This window comes from Scaptodrosophila lebanonensis, unplaced genomic scaffold (assembly GCF_003285725.1).
Source record: "Scaptodrosophila lebanonensis strain 11010-0011.00,11010-0021.00 unplaced genomic scaffold, SlebRS2 tig00000001-arrow-pilon, whole genome shotgun sequence".
NCBI lineage: Eukaryota > Metazoa > Arthropoda > Insecta > Diptera > Drosophilidae > Scaptodrosophila > Scaptodrosophila lebanonensis.
Genome location: NW_022060529.1, coordinates 20,765,406 through 20,792,591, shown reverse-complemented (window position 1 = coordinate 20,792,591; position 27,186 = coordinate 20,765,406). Strand labels below are relative to the sequence as shown.

Sequence of the window (27,186 nt, the reverse complement as noted above, 5' to 3'; positions counted from 1 at the left end):
TGTAGTTTTAGTACGAAACATTTTCCACCAGACCTATAACTGAAGTTCATGGCAGGGCATTCCAAGTGTCTAAAGATGGGAGAAAATTTGAAAATGTGTTCTGAGCTAAGACGATAGTTCCCATATATTTCATAAAAGCCTGAAAGCCTTAGGGGATTCAAAATGTTTACATTTTAAAATAAATTATAAATACTTTAGTTAATTTAATAGTTAGGTATTTTTTAATTAAAATATAGCTAACATTAGAATATTTTCGTTTTTCAATGAACCTTTTGTAAAACCATTTTTAAATTAAAATAATTTGTGAATAAACACGATCCACTATCACGATCCAATATCAGTTGTTATTGTTTCAATTCAAATAAACTAAATGCTTTGAATAATTGCTGGGACGCTAATAAAACCCGTGGGCGTGAAATCTCCATTGTTTCACAAAAGATTATCGCTCAGCTATTTTATTTATTCAGGTCCCGGTACGAACCTATTTTTTAAACGTAAGTAATCGCGGTAACAAGAGTTAATGTTTATTTTCAATTTCCGCGGTACAGTGAAAGTATGAAGTGGATTATGTAGAGATAAGAGCAATGCGCAGATACAGTTTTTTACAGTCGTGCATATCCGTATCCGCGTATGGATGTCATGGAACGCTGCCAGCGCACGTTGGCCATAAAAATATCTCAGATATGTATGTTGTGCACCGTGAAATGTTTATACTTGCATGCATGTGGGTCGCGTGCCGTCGCTCGCAGTTCGGCAAACAATTGCCATGTTTGGCACACGCTGGGAATGGGAAGGGGAATGGGAAGAGAAGAGACGAGACGAGAAGGAGACTTGGAGAGGAGTAAGTAAATAAAAGTTCTATCGACGACAAGGCCCTCGTGGCAGCATAAATTGCAGCGACTGTCGGCGCCAATAATCCGCCGGCATGGCTGTAAGGGCTAATCCAAATAAAGAAAAAAGAACGAAATGTTGGTTACAGTTTTTGTGGCTAATATCTTTAACGGCTTGAATGCCAATCCGTTTGTGAGTAGATGGTTGTCTCTTTGAATGTTTAATCCGTGTCTGCAATGATTTTGGGTTTTTTCTTGCATTCTGTTTTGGTACTCGGTGCTTTACAGAAAGGTGCAATTTACTTTGGGTATTTACTTTGGTGTTCTACGAAACATCCGCAGCAGAATATTTTTTCTAATTGAAAAATGTTTCAATGGATACAATTCTATTTCAGTTTACTTCTGTAATGGTCGCCTGCATTAAAATAAAATTAATGTTACTTTTATCGCAGCTCGGTGCTACAAAATTAGCACTTGCGATAAAAAGGGCTAATATTTGTCCCAAAGCTTCAGGCCCCTATCAGCTGTATTACTCTGAAAGCTTTAGTTAGTACAACTCTGGGTTTTGGTTGGAATGTAAAGCGCACCTAACTTTACGCACTTCAGTAGTTCCCTGGAATGAGGTGTTATAAAAGGCCTGATCTAGCTAAAACCGACCTCTTTTGTGCATTAACTTTTGGATGGCCAAGTTCTACAAAGTAGCCACGTCCGTCAGCTACGCCTAACACGTGTTTTGGGTGTTATTCACTGGCCCAAAAGGAAAACGGCGTGACACTCTCGAACCCTAAGATTTTGTCCACGTTAACCTGGACCTTCATCGAGTGTAAAACCGTGCGGCTGGAGACGATTTGAAGACCCCCCCCAATCTTTATGGCATTTTCCGCCTGTGGGCAACTGCCTATTAAGGGCGCTGCCAAGTAATCGGTGCGCATCCGTCACGAGATTTGCGACTAACCCCTTGTCGCTGCTGTATTGGGTGCAGCCGAATCAAATAACTTCGACATAAGGGTTATTTCCCGGTGGAATTCAAACCGCAGTCGTTGTTTACACTTGGACGAAACATTTGGTTCCAACCGGCAAAGTGAATTGCCGTATGCTACCAGTCCGTCTTCCAAAAAGGAGCTTGCGAACATGCGGGATATATCTTTTTGCTCTGGGTGTCGAAACGTCATTAGCCCAACCTGACCACCGCCGACTTCCCTCTGCCGTAGAAACCATTGCCGCCACCACCACCTCAGCGTTAACTACATAAAATGTGTTACTGCTCACAAAAAGAGCCTATATAGTGTCTAAGTTTGAAAATCACAGTTTCACAATTGAAGAGAGTGTGTGTACAGTGCCTCGAAAGGGAAATGCCTTAAAACCCAATATAGTGCATATACTTATATGTACCAATAGGTACAGTTTTTTTAGCAGACATGTGCATTTAATTTTTTTTGCTATTGTTTTTTTTCGTGCCCAAGATCAGTGCATACAAGCTTAAACCGAAATAAATTCTCGAAAAGGCATGTGTACAAATATATATCATAATAGCAAACGAAAATGAACCCGAAAAAAATATGCCTCGAGATAAATAAGACCAATTTAAATAAGCCCAAAATTAACCCATCCATATAATAACACACCATATAAATATGCATTTGCATATAAATGTATGTGCATTGAATGAATCTGTACATAAAACAACGACTACACCTCGCTGGAGGGCCCTTCATCGCTGGAGTCTGTACGTAAGTCTGTATTTATCATTGCTATTGCTTTTGTCTCTTATCTCGTTTGTAAGCCGAAGTTAAATTGATATAATGTGATACATGCATACATATCAATTTTAGTACAGAGCTTTTGCTCGACAGTTATCGCATGTCAATTTACTTTCGTCTTATACTAACTTTTTCTCTTATACTAATATGCCTTTGAGAGAACATATGACAATAACTTAAAATGCGGAGGTCAATGAACCCGCAAAGAATGCGCTGATCTGCAGCACTGACCTACCTCACTATCACTCATGTGAGCTTTTAGTTTAGTTTTGTTTTTTTTCATTTAATTGCCTTTAAATAAACTGCTGCTGATTCGGGTAGCTAAATTTTGAATCGACGTTACTTTAACACATAAAGAATAACATGAGAATAAATAACATTAAGCGTATATGCACACACACTTTCTGATTTCACAATAAATTTTTCCAATTTTTTTTAGACTATAAAATATTCAGCCTATGTTCTTTGAATTATATATATAAATAACTACTTGGCTTAAATTTGTATTTTTTTTTTTACTCATACTAAATAAGTTTCTTCAATGAATTATACCTATTATGTTTGCATTGTCATAAGAATTTATCCTGCTAATAGATTTATAATTTGTTTGCTCGACAATGTATATCTTTATAATTAATCATGCGTATTATTAAATTTTGTTTAAAATGAATTAGTAAAGTTTTATTTTCTGGTGACATGGTGACGTAAAACTAGCTAGAACATTTACTTTAGGGGAACTCCATAAACAATACTCGCATTGGAGCTCCATGGTTGGGTGGGTATAGAACGCGAGCATCGACTTCCATCTCAAGATCTCGCAAAATAGCTAGACATATTTTCTGATGCAAGAAGCTATCACTTGTACCGTCAGTTTCCCTCTCCCATTTAATTGGCCTTTGATTTGTTTTAGTTGTTTTGTTGGAAGTAGGCCTTCCAAAATTTAGTTTCAGCAGGGACTCTATAATAATTTAATTTATGTACTTAGAGTCTTCAGGACACAGCAAACCCACCCCACCCCGAAAGAGCTAGGGTATCAAAGGGTCCCGACCTCCGCTGTGACACCGTCGGCTCACGCTATCTGGTTTTTGTTGTTTTTACATCTAGCCAGGATACTTCAATGAGTAGTTTATTACATAAATTTTTGGCGCCCAACGTGGGGCAAAACTAGATAGCGTTTTACAGCAATGATTAGTTTATTACATAAATTTTTGGCGCCCAACGTGGGGCAAAACTAGATAGCGTTTTACAGCAATGATTAGTTTATTACATAAATTTTTGGCGCCCAACACGTGGGGCTGCTACTGCTTGTGAATAACAAAAGTTACATACATTTAGACCACAACATGTGTGGCGGCTGCTGCATGTGAATAAATAAGGGTACGATGGATTAAGAACATAATTGAAGTGAAGTCCATTTATGCGCAGTAGTAACTCCTCCCAAATTTTTCGAAGCTGTATTTTGCAATATAGAGTTCATTATGACTGATGGCACGTATGTGTTACCTGGCACAACATAATGTTCTTTAAGAGTTGTGATTACGTTTCAATACTTCAGAATATACGTACTGGAACCTGGTATTTGAGTGCGATCGGATGCCTTGCCGACGTTTATTTTGTTGTGTATTGACTTAATCAAATTCGAGTTGTAAAATCCTAAACAGATAGAATAACATCGCTATCACACTGCTTCGGAGTTTTAGCTCGTTTTGTTTTCGATTGCTTTTTGATTTTGTCTAGATTTTGAGCATTTTGAGTTTTGAAATACTATCGTATACTTTCTGGAATCTTGCGTATTCAGCTAAGATTGGATACCCTGCCGATTGTCACTGTGAGAGCCTTTTCATTGATCAGGTATTCAAAAGTTTAGTAGATATTAAATTGCGTCACCTTCCTTTCGGATCGTAAGATTGATAAATGGTTGTTAGTGTTTATCTGGTGATATTGGACTCCCTTTGTTTCTGGAATAGATGTATCATGCTGCTTCGGCATATCGCTACCGAGCAAGGGCGGTCAATTGAAAGGGTACATACATAGCACGTTTTATTTATCTTTTTATAAATGCAATAGCCCATATAAAAAAAAAAAAAAAAAAAAAAAAAAAAAAAAAAAAACACACTACTTCTTGCACTTGAATAATGTCTAGTTGATTTTTGTTCTAGTTATTATGTCAACCAAAAATGTCATATATCAGAAAAATATATTGAAAAGTATTATGCCTATTGAACATAGTCCCCAAAATGCGCAATCCTCAGCGGATACTGCCGCAAGGAATTGCAATATTTGTTGTCAGTTAATGACAAATACGCAGTCATGTTTTATTACAAACTGTAAACACATTTTTCACAAAACATGTCTTGAAAGTTGGCTAGAGTCTCACACTGAATGTCCCAATTGTTCCACTGTGCTAGAGGTCCAACAATTTAAATTGGTTATAGGAAATTGCTCTCCACAACCTAAGCAAGTAGATCCTATAGGCCCTGGTCCAAGTCGTCGTCCGGTCACTAGAAATTTGGCAAAAAGCATGAGAGATGCTCAAGGCCCTGACGAAGTTATTGATCCCCGTCCTCTGGACGTGAGCGATGCACCAGTGCCAGAATTAGATGCCAGTCAAGTTACAGTTGCAGCAGACCCTCCTCCACAGCGAATTGCAAACACTAGGAGAAGAGGTCGTCCCAATCGTGTCGGTCATGTACGTGAACAGCCAGTTAATTATTCTACTATACAAGCTATGATTGAACAAACTGTATCTAGAGTAATGTCCTCTTTGAATGTGAGCCCTGTTTCGAATGCTAATTCGTCACAAGTAACGACAGCCGCAAGATCGTCTAATAGTCGTACTTCAGTTCATCCCAGTAAAGTGGCAGAGGTAATACAGAAGTGGAATTTGCACTTTGATGGTTCTTCGGATGGTTTAGGGGTCGAAGAGTTTATTTATCGCGTAAAAGCGCTTACCGATGAAACTCTCGATAGCGATTTTACTGCATTGTGTAAACATATGCACATTCTGTTCGTAGGAAGAGCCAGGGATTGGTATTGGCGATACCACAAACAAGTGGATCACATTGCCTGGACAGATTTTTGCCTTTCATTACGACAGCAGTACAAAGAGTACCGATCAGAATTTGCAAGCAAAGAACAAATACGGTCTCGCAAACAGAAATCAGGTGAAACTTTTGCTAATTTTTATGAAGCTGTAATCGCATTGATTGATAAATCTTCGATAAGGTTTGAGGATGAAGAATTGATTGAAATTCTTAAAAATAATTTGCTCCCAGAAATCCGCCATAAGTTGCTGTATCAGCCTATTCATTCCATAGGTCAGCTACGTAGACTTGTACAAATGCACGAGAATCTGGTGAGCGAACTCAGTTGTCGCGCGGAGGGAAGACAAAGAATAACTCCAGCTATACCGCGTCGTCAATGTTATGCAGTTGAGGAGATTGAAGTAGAAGAGCACACTGATCCTGACATCGATTTAAATATGGAAAATGAACTCGCCGCTATTCGCAATGTAAACATTACCTGTTGGAATTGCGATGGGCAAGGCCATGTATGGGAAAATTGCTTGGCAGAACGCCGAATATTCTGTTACGGATGTGGAGCTCTCAACGTTTATAAGCCACAGTGCCGAACTTGCAATCGTCGTCGTTCGGAAAACCGCCAGCAGGGTGCATCCAACAACAGCCGGATGCCCCCAACCAATTAACTGAGAATGTCAACAAGGACGCCACAGATTCTCTTGCTCCTGTACAAGTGATACAACGACCGCAAGGGGATAAGAATGTGTCCGTCGCCCCTCAAAGTTTTCGTCCATATCATGAGAGGCTGAGAAATTATTTAGAAGTCAGAAATAGAATCTTCAATGATATTAATCCTGTAATATCTAGAAATACACAACGGATCAAAAACTATTTCCATCAAATTAGGAAACAATGTAAAATGTTAGTCGCGTCTGTTATTAGTAACAAAAATGATATGCGTTGTTATGCGGAAGTGTCATTTTTGCAATTTACTGAGCACGGTCTGTTAGATACAGGTGCGAATGTAAGTTGTATTGGCTCGAGTTTAGCTTTGGAAAACTTTTCTATATTACCTGAGTTTAAAGCTATTAAATCACAGGTAAGAACTGCAGATGGTAAAGCTCATGACGTCATTGGCGTTTTGACCGTCACTATGACATATAAGGGTACTGCAAAATCAATTCAGCTGTACGTTATTCCTTCTATAAAGCAGAGATTGATTTTAGGCATTGACTTCTGGAAAATTTTTGCTTTGGCCCCTAATATTATCAGTTCGTTAGAATTTTCCACTCTCGAGAAAAATGATAATAGTACCGACCATACAATTACTGACTCGTCTTATTATCCACTTACCAGTATACAAAAGCAACAACTTGATGTGGTGACAAAATTGTTTCCAAACCGTTCAGAAGGTTTGGGTCGCACTCGTTTAATTCAACACCATATTGATGTTGGTGATGCCCGTCCAGTGAAACAGCGTTTTTACCCTGTTAGCCCAGCAGTTGAGAAATTGTTATATGCAGAAATTGATCGAATGTTAGAATTGGATGTTATAGAGCCTTCTTCCAGCGCTTGGAGTTCGCCAATGCGGCTTGTATTAAAACCTAACAAGGTTCGTCTATGTTTGGATGCTAGGAAGTTAAATGATGCCACTAAAAAGGATGCTTATCCTCTACCAAGCATCGATGGTATTTTTGCTCGCTTGCCAAAAGCAAATATAATCTCTAAGCTCGACTTAAAAGATGCATATTGGCAAATTGAGCTTACGGACGATTCAAGACCCTTGACAGCATTCACGGTTCCTGGTAGGCCTTTATACCAATTTAAAGTGATGCCTTTTGGCCTTTGTAATGCGCCGTCTACAATGTGTCGTCTAATGGATGATATCATTCCTCCTGATCTTCGTCATTGCGTTTTTGGTTATCTAGATGATGTTTGTATTGTTTCTGAAGACTTTTCTTCCCACCTTTCGGTGTTGGTTCGTCTTGCAGAACAATTTCGTCAAGCAAATTTAACTCTCAATATTGAGAAAAGTCAATTTTGCGTGAGTAATGTTAACTACTTAGGTTACGTTATTGGCAGCGGTGGTATCTGTACGGATCCCGCAAAAATTGAGTGTATTTTGAATTGGCCACCACCAAGAAATCTCAAGCAGGTTCGAGGATTCTTAGGCGTATGTGGCTGGTATCGTCGTTTTATTGCAAATTATGCAGACTTGACATGCCCCATCACCGAAATGTTGTCAAATAAAAAGAAGTTTGTCTGGACTGAAGAAGCACAGAAAGCCATGGATAACTTGAAAACCATTTTGACTACGGCTCCTGTGTTGCAAAATCCAGATTTCGCCAAGAAATTCTATCTTCATTGCGATGCAAGTAACTTCGGAATAGGCGCTGTGCTAGTGCAATTATCTTCCGAGGGTGATGAAATGCCAATTGCGTTTATGTCTAAAAAATTGAGTCGTGCACAACGCAATTATAGCGTTACCGAACGTGAATGTCTGGCTGTTATTTTAGCAATTGAAAAGTTTAGGTGCTACTTAGAACTTCAAGAATTCGAAGTAGTTACAGATCATTCCAGTCTTATGTGGCTAATGCGCCAACAAAATGCTTCTGGTAGATTGGCCCGCTGGATTTTCCGTTTACAACCATACAAGTTTACCATTTCACATAGAAAAGGGAAAGATCACGTAGTTCCTGACGCACTGTCTCGAATGTGTGAGGATGAGTTAGCGGAATTAACAGTAGGTCCTATCATTGATTTGGAATCAGATGCATTCTTTGATACAGATTATAAGGAATTGAAAGAAAAATTTACTCTGCAGCAATCCAAATTTCCTGACGTTAAAATTCTAAATCAGTTTATTTACATGAGAACTGAACATGCTACCGGAGTAGAGGAACAAGAACCAAATTCTTGGAAACTTTGGGTTCCAGAACGCTTAAGAGCCGAGGTGCTTAAACAAGCTCATGACAGCGTAGTCTCTTCGCATTGTGGTATGCAAAAAACTATTGAAAAGCTTCGTAGAAATCTCTACTGGCCTGGTTTAGCGAGAGATGTGCGCAATTACATTCGTAACTGTGACGCATGCAAGGAAAATAAAGCTCCTAATTGTATTCTTCGCCCACCTATGGGTGCGCAAACACCAACGTGTAGACCATTTCAAAGGTTATACATTGACCTGCTTGGCCCATATCCACGTAGTAAAAGCGGTCATATTGGACTATTAATAGTTCTAGATCATTTTAGTAAATTTCATTGGTTACACCCGTTAAAGAAATTTACTTCGGCTGGGATACAAGAGTTCATGTTAAAGCAAATATTTCACTGTTTTGGAGTGCCCGAGACCATTGTAAGCGATAATGGAACGCAGTTCAAAGCAAACGATTTTAATGCGTTCTTGACAGAATTAGGCATAAAGCATGTTTATACAGCATTGTACTCTCCGCAAAGTAATGCTGCTGAACGAGTAAACCGTTCTCTGTTAGCCGCTATTCGCTCGTATCTGCAACAAGATCAAACCGAGTGGGATAAACACCTTACAGCCATTTCTTGCTCATTACGCTCTGCTTTACATCAATCCTTGGGATGCTCGCCATATAAAGCCTTGTTTGGATTGGATATGATAACACATGGTTCGGATTATCGCTTGTTAAAGGATTTATCGTTGCTAGCAGAACCTGTTGTTCCACTAGATCGAAAAGATAATTTTGCATTGCTACGCAAAGATATTCAAGCAAATATTAAAAAGGCTTATGAACGTAATGCAGCTCAATATAATTTACGATCGAAGCCAGTTTCCTTTAAAGAAGGACAAGAAGTGTTCCGTAGAAACTTTGCCCTTAGCAAGTTTTCGAAAAATTTCAATGCGAAATTAGGACCACAGTTCATAAAGTGCAGAATAGGTAAAAAACTTGGAAATTGCTTCTACCAACTAGAAGATTTTCAAGGTCGGGATATTGGAACTTATCATGCAAAAGATATTCGAAGCTGATTCTCGCTAATCTTCCAATATATATAGTCAGATTATCGTGTGGTGTAATGGTCGCCTGCATTAAAATAAAATTAATGTTACTTTTATCGCAGCTCGGTGCTACAAAATTAGCACTTGCGATAAAAAGGGCTAATATTTGTCCCAAAGCTTCAGGCCCCTATCAGCTGTATTACTCTGAAAGCTTTAGTTAGTACAACTCTGGGTTTTGGTTGGAATGTAAAGCGCACCTAACTTTACGCACTTCAGTAGTTCCCTGGAATGAGGTGTTATAAAAGGCCTGATCTAGCTAAAACCGACCTCTTTTGTGCATTAACTTTTGGATGGCCAAGTTCTACAAAGTAGCCACGTCCGTCAGCTACGCCTAACACGTGTTTTGGGTGTTATTCACTGGCCCAAAAGGAAAACGGCGTGACACTCTCGAACCCTAAGATTTTGTCCACGTTAACCTGGACCTTCATCGAGTGTAAAACCGTGCGGCTGGAGACGATTTGAAGACCCCCCCAATCTTTATGGCATTTTCCGCCTGTGGGCAACTGCCTATTAAGGGCGCTGCCAAGTAATCGGTGCGCATCCGTCACGAGATTTGCGACTAACCCCTTGTCGCTGCTGTATTGGGTGCAGCCGAATCAAATAACTTCGACATAAGGGTTATTTCCCGGTGGAATTCAAACCGCAGTCGTTGTTTACACTTGGACGAAACATTTGGTTCCAACCGGCAAAGTGAATTGCCGTATGCTACCAGTCCGTCTTCCAAAAAGGAGCTTGCGAACATGCGGGATATATCTTTTTGCTCTGGGTGTCGAAACGTCATTAGCCCAACCTGACCACCGCCGACTTCCCTCTGCCGTAGAAACCATTGCCGCCACCACCACCTCAGCGTTAACTACATAAAATGTGTTACTGCTCACAAAAAGAGCCTATATAGTGTCTAAGTTTGAAAATCACAGTTTCACAATTGAAGAGAGTGTGTGTACAGTGCCTCGAAAGGGAAATGCCTTAAAACCCAATATAGTGCATATACTTATATGTACCAATAGGTACAGTTTTTTTAGCAGACATGTGCATTTAATTTTTTTTGCTATTGTTTTTTTTCGTGCCCAAGATCAGTGCATACAAGCTTAAACCGAAATAAATTCTCGAAAAGGCATGTGTACAAATATATATCATAATAGCAAACGAAAATGAACCCGAAAAAAATATGCCTCGAGATAAATAAGACCAATTTAAATAAGCCCAAAATTAACCCATCCATATAATAACACACCATATAAATATGCATTTGCATATAAATGTATGTGCATTGAATGAATCTGTACATAAAACAACGACTACACCTCGCTGGAGGGCCCTTCATCGCTGGAGTCTGTACGTAAGTCTGTATTTATCATTGCTATTGCTTTTGTCTCTTATCTCGTTTGTAAGCCGAAGTTAAATTGATATAATGTGATACATGCATACATATCAATTTTAGTACAGAGCTTTTGCTCGACAGTTATCGCATGTCAATTTACTTTCGTCTTATACTAACTTTTTCTCTTATACTAATATGCCTTTGAGAGAACATATGACAATAACTTAAAATGCGGAGGTCAATGAACCCGCAAAGAATGCGCTGATCTGCAGCACTGACCTACCTCACTATCACTCATGTGAGCTTTTAGTTTAGTTTTGTTTTTTTTCATTTAATTGCCTTTAAATAAACTGCTGCTGATTCGGGTAGCTAAATTTTGAATCGACGTTACTTTAACACATAAAGAATAACATGAGAATAAATAACATTAAGCGTATATGCACACACACTTTCTGATTTCACAATAAATTTTTCCAATTTTTTTAGACTATAAAATATTCAGCCTATGTTCTTTGAATTATATATATAAATAACTACTTGGCTTAAATTTGTATTTTTTTTTTTACTCATACTAAATAAGTTTCTTCAATGAATTATACCTATTATGTTTGCATTGTCATAAGAATTTATCCTGCTAATAGATTTATAATTTGTTTGCTCGACAATGTATATCTTTATAATTAATCATGCGTATTATTAAATTTTGTTTAAAATGAATTAGTAAAGTTTTATTTTCTGGTGACATGGTGACGTAAAACTAGCTAGAACATTTACTTTAGGGGAACTCCATAAACAATACTCGCATTGGAGCTCCATGGTTGGGTGGGTATAGAACGCGAGCATCGACTTCCATCTCAAGATCTCGCAAAATAGCTAGACATATTTTCTGATGCAAGAAGCTATCACTTGTACCGTCAGTTTCCCTCTCCCATTTAATTGGCCTTTGATTTGTTTTAGTTGTTTTGTTGGAAGTAGGCCTTCCAAAATTTAGTTTCAGCAGGGACTCTATAATAATTTAATTTATGTACTTAGAGTCTTCAGGACACAGCAAACCCACCCCACCCCGAAAGAGCTAGGGTATCAAAGGGTCCCGACCTCCGCTGTGACACCGTCGGCTCACGCTATCTGGTTTTTGTTGTTTTTACATCTAGCCAGGATACTTCAATGAGTAGTTTATTACATAAATTTTTGGCGCCCAACGTGGGGCAAAACTAGATAGCGTTTTACAGCAATGATTAGTTTATTACACTTCTCCGCTTCCTGTGAATATTTGCGTGTTGTTGTAGAAAGCTACGTAAACAATATAAGGCTCGTTCAAAAAAAAAAAAGAAGCAAAACAACACCAAAATAATTGGTTGCCAAGCACTGTTGTATACCCCGTAGAGTGTTCATCATTTCCCTTTGTTCTCACCTAGAATTATGCAACTATATTTTTAAGCAGCCGGATATATTGTGCTTTTTAAGATATTTTCCTACTTGTACATTAATTTTTAATTTCCAGTAATAAGTAGCATCTGTAGAACATTTTTGGACATATTTTGAGAATATTTACCAATGGAAATATGCAATTTGAAATAAATAAACCTTGCTTAGGGGTTAGGGAAAGTTTGGTTATTTTATTTCTTATAATTCCTTTCGTTCATACAGACAGACGGACAAGGCTATATAGACTCGTCTTATCATACCATTACTTCCATTCAAATTGGCCTATCCTGATAAAAACGGTCTTCTAATCACTAACTGAAATGCCAAATTTTATAGAAAAATTTCAGGAATTACGAAAGTTGTGGAAAATCATTAATTTTGGGGTAGAAGGTAAATTCTTATAGAGCATCTTGGACTCAAATTTGGTGTCTCTACTTTTTATAGACTCTGAGTTATATAAACGGCGTTATGTAAAATAGCCTACATAGCATGGGGGAGGACATACGAAGGCACCGGCGTACAAAATTTGGTGCTTCTATCTCTTATAGTCTCCGAGATGCGATGTTCATACGGAGGGATAGACGGACAGACAACTTTGTGGAGTCCGCCCTGCCTCTGCGTGTTAAATTTTTCACTTCTCGCAAACCTAAAATAGTATTGTACCTTTTAGATACAGAGTGTAAAAATTAAATAAACTACATATCAAGTTTGGTCTACGGACAGACGGATATCGGACATTGCTACATACATTGCACAAACCTAGTTTACCCTTTTTACCCTTCAAGTTCAGGGTATAAAAAACCAAATACCTAAACCATTTATAGGAGTTATCCAATTTGGAATGAATTGCTTTAAAATCTATACATAGTTACATTCGTTGGCAGGCATGTGTATGTGTGGGTGTGTGGGTGTGTGTGTGCGCTCTTATATACAAGTATGTGTGTTTTTAAAAGCTTCAACTTTCTACAGTTGCACACACAATTTGCCTGAATTTCATGCTAAAAGCGCGTCGTCTGCGTTTTGACCATTAGTGTCACGTAGCTGTCCCTGTCGCCTCTGCCAAGGAGCATCTAAATTTTTTCCTGGCGCTTATCACTTCCCTGCTCAATTTTCTCCATCAATACATTCAACGCCACGGATCCATTAATTTGCACGACTCTCCTCGCCACTTGGCCTTTAGTTCGCTTTCAGATACGAGCACTGCTGGGTAACTGATGGAGTGACTAGTTCTTCTCTTCATCCATGCCTGACGGTCTGACTGTCTCACCGTCTGACTGTCTGATTGGAGTCTGCATTGCATTGCACTTTAGTGCAATTGGTTGCACTTTAGTTGTGCTAAGTGAATGCGCATCCCCCATCTTTCTTATCGTTCATTTAAAGGCAGCATATTCTTCTGCATGGGTGGGTGGTTTAGGTAGATTTTAATATTTAAGATGAACCCTCTGGCATTTTATTCAAACTTACTGTGCACAAAATACTTGTAGTATATTTCATTTCTTCAAAGGAAATTTAATTGTTATAGGCAGTCCTTGATATTAAGTGGTATTTAGTATCGTTTCAATATTCGAGACGCGTTTCCGTCTCTCACAATCCCCAACTGCTATTCAATTAATATATAAGGTCGTTAGCTTCAGTTGCGTCCAGCACGACTTCCTAACTGCTCTTATTAAATCGGGTATTAGTAAAAGCCAATTTCGGCACACGTACTGATTAGAATTGATATCAACTTGAATAGTTTGACAACTGGCGTTCGTAATGAGTCGGACATTGAGACGGGTGGATGGGCAGGCAGAGGTCAGAGACAACTTCGGGCTTTTGGCCAACATGTGGCAAACTTACATAATAATCTGCGTGCCGAGCAAGCTGCCAGCAATGAGAAAACGCATCACGTTCAGTGAGCGGACATGCATAAGAAGGACAGGGAACAGTTTGGATGAGGACACAGAGACAGACACAGACACAGACACAGCCTTCCATAAACAGTAAACGACGACTAAATAACTGGTGAGGGCTAGTGGTATGGGCTTAGCGGGGGCTTGTGGGGACGGTGACAGTTCGTTGACACTAAATGGCACTTTTGGCGCACAACTGGGCAGGGTCGAGGCAGGTGCACGGGGCGGACAGCTGGACGGACTGATGCCACAGTAAACAGCGGCGTATGCCGTTCGGTTTATTAAAAGGACTCAGGTGAATGGCATGGCGCCATTTTGAGCATAAGGCGCGGCACGACGTCAACCATGTTGTATCAACTGTTTACTTAAGTGGGCGTACTCACACATTCACAATATACACCTTTGTGTCTGTGACTGTGTCTGTGTCTGTGTGCGTGGAGGTGTGCACTTCTGCTTGGATGCGTCGTCAGTGAGATGGCACCTGTTAGTAGACAACACTGTGCTGGTATGTGTCGTGTGTGGGTGTGGGTGTGGGTGTAGTTGTAGGTGTGTGGGTGTAGCTGAGTGTGAGTTGCCTTCATTAAATCTCTGTCTTGTTTGGTCAAAGGCCATTTGCATTTTGCACTCGTCAGCTTCCTTTGACACCGTGCGGAAGGGGCACTGGGAAGGTCAAAAGATTATGCGCCCATCAGCAAGTTATTAGTTACAAGTGTGTGACAATTAACTGCACAGACGAAGTGGGGTATAAGCCTTAAAAGCGAGTGCTTAGCTAACGAATGACAGCTTAGAAGTGTGACACCACTGTAGTGCTGTGCCACCACTGGAGTGATTGCGAGTGATGAGGCACTGTGGAAACGGGATGTGTGGACCTCACAGCGCTTTGAGCAGCTTTTATCATATGTAGATACAAGTAATTTGAGCAATTCCGAAAAGGAGTCTATCAACAATGATAAATCTCATCCATTTCAGAATTTGCAGACAGTCTTTTCTTCGGTTTGTTAATGATTTGGATTTACAAAGTAACTTTGGTCTGCGGATTGAGCCATTTAATTTATTAAGAAGTCAGAAGGCGCACCCAGCTCAATTAGTCAAAAATGTTGGTTGTGGGACAATCTGCGTCTTGTTTTTGTCGATAAGGTCTAGAACAACGAGTGCAGTGGTGCAGTGTTTTTGGAACCAAACTACATAGATTTGACTTTTTCGATGCACGAAAGTGCTTTTAAATTGGTGTTGACTGATACATTCTGTAGAAATAGCTAGCCTCAGCACCAGATAATCGAGGCGCCTCTCTGACTACTCAAACAACCGGACCACAATCTACTTGACAATAATACCTCCAACATAAAATTAAAGAGACTCCACCCATTAGAACTGCCCTTCTAAACAGTCAAATAGTCATCAACCCTTCATATAGTCCACTATTAACCCATCATTACAAAAATTCACTATTACACAAAATTTTCCAAATCAGAAGCACTTAATTGCATTTCAGAAACAAAATATTGAAACTTTCAAGCCGTACCTAAAAAAATGTTGGGTTTTGAGGAGTTTGGTGGAGAGTTTAAGTCGGAAGGGATTACAAGTAGTATGTAGTTAGTTTTTAATGTTGACATTTTATAATATCAGAAGCAAGAACACTGTGTCATGCTATAAATCTGGAGACCGTAGAAGCTCAAATCAACTGCTATGCTAGGGCGGTAGAACGACCAGTTGATGAACCACCGCAACAGGCTGGCCTGGCCCCTACCTCATGAACACCCAATATCACGGCTCGAACGAAGACAGCCAGCTGACTTATTAGGATTAGATTGGCAATTGTTCGCATTAAGTTTTTGTAAACTTTCTTAGTTGCATGTCGATTCACCAAGGGGTGAATAGGTAAAGCGTTCTTTTCGTTCTGATTTTATTGGATATAATGCAGAGTTTACATTCCCATACAAGTTTCTTAGATTATTTGATGAGATCTAGGTTTTAAAATGATTGTCAGTAGTATGATGATAAAAAAAATTGATTACTTTTCCAACGCAAATGTTCCTTATGTGTTGTACTCGTATGTGTATAGTATGTGTATAGTATTTGTAATAATAGTGAATGGGTTGGTAGATAGTGTGCTGAAATGCTTACCTATTTAAAATATTGTTTAGGTATTTGCAGATTCTCAGCGATTTTGCATATCTTTATAAGCGAAGCGTACGATTTGCAAATCGCGGAAACAATTCGACGCACCGTTTGGAAGCTAACGTGTATACGAATACAAACATAACTACATACATTCTTTTGAATACGTTTGCTGAAAAGAATAGAAAAACCCTAATGAAATCACTTTAAGACATGCCAATGTATCGGTGTAGGATTGCTGAAAATTCAGCATAGCACTCCAAATTTTGGGTGTGCCTTTGGGCCGCACGCTTCCTGTCGACATGGCTCGTGTATCTTGTAATTATACAAATTTGAAAATAAGCTTAATTAGCACGCACGACTCTTACAGTTAGTAAACAAATTTCAGGCAGAAAATAATTGTTACTCAGCACCACGTGGCATGAGAAATATGGTACTTGTGCCTCCAGCAATATGCGAGTACACGCACACAAACAAAACTCACAGACACATCCACTCGCATATAGTACTTACAAGCAAGCACTTATTGCGCTGTTGTTGTTGCTGTTGTTGTTGTTTCCGCTGTTGCCGTACTTTCACTTTTCGTTATTGATCATTAATTTCCACGGGACAGAATAGCAGAAGCGACAGAGGCAGCAGCATATACTAGTAAGAGTCTGAGTCAGCTTGTGGACGTTCAAAAATTTCTCAAAGTCGCAATTTGTTGTTGTTGTTGTTGTTGGTGGTGTTGTCTGACAACACTTGAAACTGCACTTGGAACGGTGTTTATCCGCAGCCGCCCCCTCCCTTATTTTTTTATTGGCCCTTAGCCGCGTCGCTAACGCTGGAGCTGGCGAAGAAAAACAACAATCAACACCATTTGCCGTTACAAATTAAGCTTGGAGCAAACAAATCGTGGAAAGTTCCCAAGTCTTTCGTTTTCACTTCTCTGCGTCAAGTGTGCAAGCCCACGGTAGTGTAGATGTGTCGGTGTGTGTGTGGGTGTGTGTGCGTGTGTGGATGTGCATGTGTCTGTGCCTGGTTGTGGCCTTGTTCTGTTCATTTTACGAGTAGTTGGCTGCCGGCTGCAGGCAATAACGTTCGTACTCTCGATGTTTAGACGCATAACAAATATTTTGGCAGTGTTCGATGCGCACTATTTACAGGGAAAAGTGCTTAATCAAGAGGCGGCCAAAAAACACACACATACACACACACACACACACACACAAATGCATACGCACTTCGCACCAGTGCGTATACTTAATTTTGTTATTTGCTTTAGCCTTTGGCTGAGTCAAGTGTGCAAACGTCTGCATGAGAAGGTACATACAAGTATGTATGTTTGTATGTACAAGTATGTCTGTCTTTAGGTTCTGTCTATATGCTTGTCTACCCATCTGTAGGCGTTAGTTCGCTAATGAACCTTCATATTGCTCGCGGCAGGTTCGCACGAGCTGTTTATTCTTATTTAAGTTGTTTGCATTTAATTTCAAAATTTAAAGTTAATTGAGCGCTGCTAAGAACTAATGTGTAATTATAAACAAAATGTCATTCAGTTATTAAATGAGAGTTATAAATACTATATAATATTATACTGAGCTAGACGAAGAGAATGCTTGCAAAACTATTCACCTTTTAAAGTCATTTCGATATCTCGTTGTATCATTTTGAAAAAGAGGTGTGAACTATCATACATTTGAGGCGAGACATTTTAGATACATACATCGAAATTTATTTCGCGTGCAATATGCATAAAAAAAGAAGAGGAAAAAAGTTTTCGCAATAAATCAATTCATTCTTAATCATTTTATTGTCACTTTTCAAATATGTTTACAGCAATTCATTTAACGCTCTCCCCACAGGCGTCGTTTAATATATATTGTATACTCGTATATAGCCGTATATAAACAATCCTTTTCATGAAATGTCCGTAAAATGTTTTAATATTTTGTCTGTTGGCATTTAAGTGCATTTAAGAGGCGCGCTCAGTTAGTATCAGTCAGATTATCAATATTAATTCAATATATGTGATTGGCTTAGGTTTTTTATTATAAACCATAATCTGACAGTAGTCAAGAAAACCTATTTCTATTGAATAAGTGTTGGCTCTGCTCCCATTGATTTAATAGATATTACATAATTCACAGTTTATATCCCTACTAGATACTTATTGAACGGCCCTCGTTTGTACACGTATTTAAACATGCACCCATACATTTATTTCACTGTTAATTTCCAAATTAGAATTTCGGGTTGCTGAGCCAAAAACATAGGTGGATACTTATATGAATTTTATGCAACAGCCCACAATGAAAATATCGTTTATATTATTTCATTTGTGTAATTCTATTTATTGTTCATTTTGTTTACAGTCGTGCTGCACTGTGCTGTGTGGTTTCGGGCCCGAGAACGGCACGTGTTTAATCCTCCTAAGTATGCTGCCGAATTGTGTTGCAAAAATCAGAAAAGGACAGCTCGGTACCAGAAAATAGGGTATGACAGGCAGACCCGAATTTGAAAGCAGGCCTTGGCGCACTGTTGTCATAAAATGTTAAATATAAATTTATGGCTTATAGCGCATTTGTGGCATACTAAGCAACGCATCCCGGTGCCGGCATTTACTATGGCTCCTCAGCAAGGAGGCGTACAAAACGCACACAAGCGGGTTGCTAACACATTAGCAAAATTAAGATACCTATTTTTAGATGAAATAGCAATAGATTAACTCATTTGTTATATTTTGAAATTTAACAATCGCCTGCACCTTTTTAGAAATGTATAAATTCTTTAAACATGTTCTTGCAATGCAATATTTATAACAAATGAATGTATTTAGTCGTTCAATATATTTACGTGACAAACGAGCTCGTAAGTTTTATATTATTTAATTATTTATTAAAACATAACAGTGTAAGAAATCGTAGTTTATAAATATTTATTTTAAATAATCAGCCAAGAGGTCGTTGAAGGGTTTGCTTGGCCGCTGTTTGTACTTAAGTTTAAACCCAAAGATATAAAAAGCTGATGGACGAACTTTGCTTTAGACATTTCGGAATTACTTTAAATAGGTCCTTTGAAAGCTTTATGGTCTTCGCACCGAAAATTCGGTCCTAATCAAGTTGATGAAATTTTTAGCGATATTCAGCGGAAACTTTTTGCAACACACACACACACACACACACATTCGCAAGTATTGGGCCAAAGTAAGAAAAGTAATCAGTTCAAAAAGAGGGGAAAAAATATGAGTATAAAGTGAGCAAATCACTTAATTTGTCTCAAGGGCATGTTTATGTGCCGAAGCACGAGAACGCATCGCCATCACCAATGGCCACCCAAAACACCGATGATGCCCGGCTGTCTGGCTAACTGTGCTTTTTGCTGCTCCTGGCTGTACTTGTATAAACTTTGATGACCCCCACCTGCCAGACGGACAACGGAAGGTGTCAGGTTTGTTTGCGCCCGATGCTCCAAACGCAGCGCACACACAAAAGCGAGTTAAAAACTTTTAAGTGAAAATGGGAATTGAATTTACGGCAGAATTGCATGAACACACGCCCTCGCACACGCACACAGACACATACATACATATGTGTCTGCCCAGAAACATACATAGTACATGTATATATAGTATGTCTTTACATATTCGTACTCAATCGGCAGCAAGTCCCGCACAGGTTGGTAAACTGGTTGAGGGCTTTGCTTTCTTTTTATCGTGACTCCGTCTTGTTTGCGCTGCGAACTTTTCATGTTGGCCTATTTGTTGTGGTTGCCTCAATCAAATGTGTGCCCTGGGATGTGGCTATACAGGTACATACCATATGCATGTGTGTGCTTGTGAGGCAAGAAACTATAGGCTTTACACGAACTTCAATTGGCAGAAGCTGGAAGTACATGTAGCCAAGTTAACTGACTTAACTTGCCCCAAAGCCTCTTGCAGACAAGGAAATAATTTCGTAATTGCATTGAAATGCTTGAATAGGAGAAATAGTATTGATCTGTCTATATTATCTGTATAAGTTCAAAAATTATAATTATAGACATATTCTTAATAGTGATGAAATTAATTTCAAAAAAGAACAAATCAATATAAAAAGATAATTTGAAATAGTAACACCCAAAAATAATTTAAACTTATACAATTAATTTAGTACAATTTAAAATAGATTTAAATACTCGTATCTTCCTATTATATATGTATCTTCTTTATCTTCATTATAAACTAAGTACATACATGGAGTGGAAGCCCCCGCTTTTAATTCCGCTATGGAATCGTTTCCAGGCGAATTCATTATGATGACATGAGTTTAAATGTTAATTCTTATAATCATCCAGTGAAAGTTTAGCTTTTATTCAAAGGCACAGGAAGAACATAGCTTGCAGATAATGTTTTACCGTTTACGTTCAACAAACTACTTGTAGATTCAATTCCATCTCTAATCGACCAATTATTTCTTAAAGTTCGTTAGGCCCGCGCGTATTATCTCATCGGTGAGCAGCAAATTGCACGCAATAATGGAACTGGAGCTAATAATTTGTTTTTTCACGCAATAATTGTCGAATATGTTGCAGTCAGCCGGGATAATGGGTTTCCCAGACACAATATCTAGACCTATTAACTGCTCTTGCTCGCTATTGTATGCTTGATCCGTTATCCGGACAATAGTGTCCTGTACATCGAATCCGCTATTGGTGGTCAGTGCCTTTGGAATGACGAGCAGCGAATCGGCAAACACTTGCACGCCCAACCGGGCCTTGCCCTTGACTAAGTGCTTAAATCGACAGAGTTCGTTGTAAGCTCGCACTTCTATTGCACCTGATCCGGGCACCACGCACTCGTCCTTTATGGAGTTGTGAATGGCATGCAGACCATCGCGAATGGCATCCTTTATGGCGGCGGTCTGGTGTCCACTTTGTCCACGGATGAGTATGGTAACCGATGCGGGATTGCGGCATTTCTCGATAAACGTGTACTTCGTCTCACCCAGCTGTTGTTCGTGAACGAGGCCGGCATATCCTAAATGCTCTGGCTTTAACTCGTCGAGTGAGTTCATGGCTTCGCCACCACAGGCCCGTACCAGCCGCTCCATATTGCGGCGTTTGGCGCGACGCAGTGCCAGGATTCCCTCAGCGGCTAACGACTCAAGCGAGGAAACATCGATGCCTTTCTGGTTTATCACCACGAACCCCATTTCGGTGCCGGCACACAGTCGTCGCTTCAGCTCGATAATTTTCTGCACACGTTGATCTATAAAATCATGCTCGACACTGGCGCAGGCCTCACGCTCCTCCGCCGTCTTGTAGCAGAAGACGGAATCTACGGATGGCTTTTCCAGTTCCAGGGAAACATTGCAGGTTAGGATGTAGGCGTCCTCCAAGCAGGTTGGCATATTAACATGTCGTCCACCGTGGTCCAACACCAGACCATTCACCAGCTGGCTATCCATGTGGGTGTGCTCCTGCATTTCCATCAGCTCGATCATGTTCAGATCGAAGAACTTTTCACCATCGCGACGTATGGCTAGCACTGCATCAACACAGATATCTGTCAGCAAATCGGCGAGCTTGCTGCTCAGTTTAGTTCGCAGACTGGTTTGTGCCACCGCCAGCAACAAACTCCTTTCGACTTGAATGGGAATTTTCATATCGTCCAGCAATGCCAGGGTCTTATCACGTGCTTGCATTATTCCCTCAGTAAGCAGACGTGGATGCAGACCCTCAGCTATGACCAATTCCGCTTGTCTGAGCAGCTCGCCAATCAGCAGCACCGTCGAGGTGGTGCCATCCCCTGTGGAGCCGTCCTGTGCGACACTGGCGCGGGCAATCATTCCCGCTGTCGGATGCTTTATGTACATTTCCTGCAGCAGGACATTGCCGTCTTTCGTGATTTTAATGTCTCCGGCGCTGGAGACAAGCATTTTGGTGGTGCCCTTGGGGCCGAAGTTAGAGCTCAGAAGTTGCTGCAAACCAGTGGCGGCAGTCAAATTTATGGCTAATGCTTGTGCGGCGCGTGCTATTTCAGCTTTTGGATTTATAAGACTAATACTCGCCATGTCTAAGACACTTCAGGAAATTTTAGTTTTTGTTTTACAAAATAGTTTTAAAATTATGGAAGACTACATTCCTAGACAGCAAAGCTAGCTGATTGGTGCGGTTCAAAAACTATTGACAAGGGTTTTGAAGTCATGGTCATAAACTAGATCATTATTTAAATTGAAACAACGTTAGAAGTGCTGAAATTAGAAGATGTCATATACAAATACATACGTAACGTTGTACTTGTACTACTTAAGAGCGAAAAACTAAGAAGCCGGACTCAGTGGCCATTTAAAAAATAACCATGTTGGCTGAGATGGCTGACATAATAAATGTACATACGAGTATATCGAAAGCACAACAAAGCTAATATTATGGTATTTCTGGGCATTTGGAGTGGGCAATGACTAAATGAATAAGGCGGCCTACATGAATATTTTGAAAGAATATTTAGTTCATGGTTCTGAGAAATTGGAATTAAAGGGTCGGAAATGGGTGCTCAACAAGGCTATGGCTCTATACACTCCTCATTACTTATTTATCGCTATAAATAGCTCACAGTCACCAAATCTGAATTCCATTGAGCAAATAAAAAGCCATTATGGGCACTGAGAAAGCCTAATAAAGCTTCAATACTGTCAAGGCCAAGAGAGGGAGCCAACTATAAGGGGGCTTCAATTAGGAAATACAAGGTGTGTTCCAAAGCAAACAGGACTTTTAAAAAAGAAACAGAACAAATGGTTTTTTCGGCAAAGTCAATTTATTTTATTCAAAATAGTCTCCTTCTGCTTCAATACTTTTGGCTTTTTGCACGATCCAAAAGCATGTCGAACGAGTGTTTTAGCTCGTTGGCCGGCATGGCCGCCAGTATGCCGGTGCAAAGCCTTTTGAATGGCCTCTACGTCTGCATAACGCTTTCCTTTCATGGGCAAATGCATTTTTCCGAAAAGGTAGAAGTCGCACGGTGCCATATCAGGTGAATACGGCGAGTGGTTAATGGTTAAAATGTGATTTTTGGTCAAATAATCGGTCCCAAGCGTCGATCGTCTGAGCTATTTTTGGTCGTCAGTCAATTTGTGCGGCACAAACCGTGCACACACCTTTCGTAAGCCCAAATGTTCGGTCAAAATGCGATAAGTCGATGTTTCGGAGATGTTCAATTCCATTTCCATCAATTTCAATGATGATTTCGGCTGATTTTTGATGAATTCACGCACAGTTTCGATGGAATTTTCGGTGATCACGAATTTTGTTGATCGTCATTTATGTCCTCACGACCAGTTTGGAAACGTTGAAACCACTCGTGCACTCTGCTACGGGATAGGCAATCATCGCCATAAACTTGTTCCATCAATTGAAACGTTTCGGTAAAAGTTTTACCAATTTTGAAACATTTTCGCACCGATAACACAAACATGCTGACACTTAAAACGCAATAACTTCACTTCCAATCGATGAAATCGATCAGCATAGCAGATTCTAACGTACCAGTCGACATATAGATAGCGCCACCAGGGGGCGATAGATTCAAAAAGTCCTGTTTACTGTGGAATTGACAAAATTCCATAATCGATTAAAAAATTACATTTTTTTTTTTGCTGTAATATTAAGTAAAATGGTCCATAAACAAAATTCAACAATTTGTTTCTCGATTATTTAATTTGATGAAAAGTTATGCTCAAGTAAATTTTAAAAATAGAGATGTGTCAATATTTGTTTGCCTAAATGTGGTTTGATCTAATTTTTGAAAAGTTGTCCATAAGGAATGTGATAAGTAATAATAAAAATATAGTTTTATCTAGGGATAGGTGCGTAAAATTAATAAAATTACAAATGAAATAGATTTACATTTCATTACAAAAATATAAAAACATTTCAAATAAGTATAAACAAAACAAAAGAACTACAGCCCACAACTAAAATAACGTCACTGTTGGTACAAAAATTACGTCAGTTGGATGACCATAAGCTGAAGATTAAATTTGTTCCTGCTAAAGAAATAGTAAGTAGGCAGAGATCCTGTAATGTTCAATGCTCAACCAATGGTGTAGCAGTTATGCACATTTTGCAATAATCCACTTATTTTTGTTAAGCTCAATTAGAAACGAGAAAGCAAGACGTCTAGGTGGGCCTTGTGTCAAATCAGTTTCATTCCTTCTACAGACTTGTTGCTTCCTTGTAGAAATGTAGACGCAAATGCTTATGTAACGGCAGCTGGGTACACGGTCCGCAATCAAAATCCACTTGCTTAGCGCACAACCGGCTAAGCCGATAATGGGAATTACGTTCATTAATGCCAGCAACCAATAAGTCATGCCTTTATTATTTACTCTTGCGTGTCTGCTTTCCTCGGTTCGCGCCACTTACTCACATTGTGGCCAAACATTCTGTCGTTGGGGGGGAGGGGAAGGCGCAGGAATTGCGCAATTTACTTGCGCCTTGGCACTTGCCGGCAAGTGAGAACTCTAGAGCCTCTGCGAATGGCGATGCCATTGCCATGCGGCTCCGCAGTGCTGCCGACTTTTCACACCTAATTTCATTAAGTAATATTTCATATTGCAACTTTTATTGAGTTTTGAGCGTGCACGAGTATTTGTGAGGAGGAGCGCAAGACACAGGCAGGAAAAATTAACTCAAAGTGCGGAGGAAGCCAGAGAGAAGAGCGTACCGTTAAACAATATGCCCCAGCCTTTTATGAAGGTTTAAGTCTCAAGTATCTGGCAAGTGCTGCACTGTCGGATATATTAAGTATACGCAATGTGTTTCCGTGAAATTTGCCATTGTATGTCGCTGAGTTCTTCGGCCCCTTTTGTTCCACTGCAATTCTGTTATACATTCGCCCATTTTGTGCTTTTGTTTGGCCCCACTTGTTGCGTCGACTTTATCCTTCGTTTTGTCTGGTATTGTGCGCTTTTGCCGTTCGTCTTTATTATTACCGTTCAGGCGGTCTGTCTTTTGTTTGACTTGCTTTATTTATTTTGTATGGCATTCAAAAAGTAAAACAATTTGTGTTTTTCAATTTGTACTGCACTTTGTTTTGTACGTATACGTGCATTTGTGCTAGCTTTTCTTATACTATAATTGTTGACGAAAGCCATAAAATAAATTAAAAACTCTATTCTTTGGTTAGCCACATTTAATGTCATTGTTGTTATGATGTGCATTCATTCCTATTGCCCTGGTCCCAAACAACGCGGGTAATGTGGCTTAACGGCAATGTTAAAAACTATTCATTTAAAAAAGGTCGCAGCCAATAAAATCGCGGTCAAATGTCGAGCATTAATTGTTTGGCTTTCCAGTTTGCACAATTTAATTTTAAACCACTCTGGGGCTCAAATGACGCGTGGCCTGCTCAATTCAGTTTCTGCCGACTGCAAATGAATTACTAAAAAATAATTTACAAAAATTCAAGTTCTACCTGCCGTAAATTCTACTGCACAAAAATAACACAAAATAACAAAAAACGGCTTAACCCATTGTAGATCTAACTGAAAAAACATCAACAAAACGTAATAAAGCTCATGCACAGGAATTGGATTGTCCAGTGATGTCCATTTTGTTTACTCTCTCTCCACAATGTGTATTTTCAAGCAACGGCATATAAAATCCTTGTCCTGTTGGGACTGTTACGTCATTGTTTTGAAGGGCAAATGGAGTGCAATGAAATATTCTGATATTTACCAAAAATTCCGTGCTGAATGACACTTCAGTGCGGCTGCAATGCAAAAAATATTAGCAGCTAACACACACACACACACAGGTTTTGTGTGCACTCCGTAATGGAATAATACGTAGAAATACGATTTCGTTTTGTGATTGACAAGGTTTTTATTATTTAAAGAGAAACCATTTTAAAATTTGGAAATATTTTAGTACAATTTACAATTTTTCAGTTCCGCAAATAATTTGTCTTGCTTTGAGTCGAGGCTTTAAATGATGATTTTTTAACTTTTTAAAGCTTCGTCTACGGTATTGACGAAATTGCAAAGAGTAAAAAGGGGAGTAACAGTTGCAAAAAATTAAATAAATATTATTCCGAAGTTTCACTCTTCAATATCTTGGTGGCTATTAAAAACAATGATTATAATCTAATTGTTGACCATTAGTCTGAATAAATGAACAAATTATAAACAATGACAGATTTATAGAATGGCTGGCAGCTTATAGAAGCTCGTTTGATTTAAGTGCTCTACTCTACATTTAATGTCGTGGATCTATGTATGTATGTATGTATGTGCTACATTTCTATACTCAATTTGTTAACTTTTGCAAATTAAAACTTTTGATAACTCGAGAAAAGTAAGTTGCTGCCGTTAATTGAAGCTGTGCGCTTGACTAAGTATATAATAAGAGCATCAAGGTCTAACGGCGGCTGATTAACCCGTCGGGAGCCGCAAGTAGAGCGGCTTAGCGGGCCCACCGCATCGTAATTATCTTGATGAGGTCCACCGCGACAGGCCATTCGGCCCAGTGGACAAGCAGCTAAGCAGAATCTCGATGGCGCCGTCTGTTTGGAGGGTTAATGGGTTGTTGGCCGGTTCGGTTTTTGGCGTGGTGGCTTTTGTGGCCGGCCTGCTTCGGGGTCGGTGGGTGCGTGGGTTGGTCCATTGGGCTCATCAGCCCGAAGAGCAGAAATTAAGTTATGGACGGCGGTGCAGAATGCTTGACATGTCCTAAACTAAATGAAAACAAAAATGAACGCGCGTCAGTCGCAAATTGATGAAGGAGTAACATAATAACTTTGTCAACGCACAAATTGGAATTTATGGGCTCTTTGCTCT

The 27,186-nt window shown here is 39.5% G+C and overlaps 1 pseudogene; it reads right to left on the bottom strand.

Annotated features, from left to right (window-relative positions):
* Window positions 1-20,699: 20,699 nt before the first annotated feature.
* On the bottom strand, window positions 20,700-22,461 carry LOC115633786 (annotated as a pseudogene).
* Window positions 22,462-27,186: the final 4,725 nt, after the last annotated feature.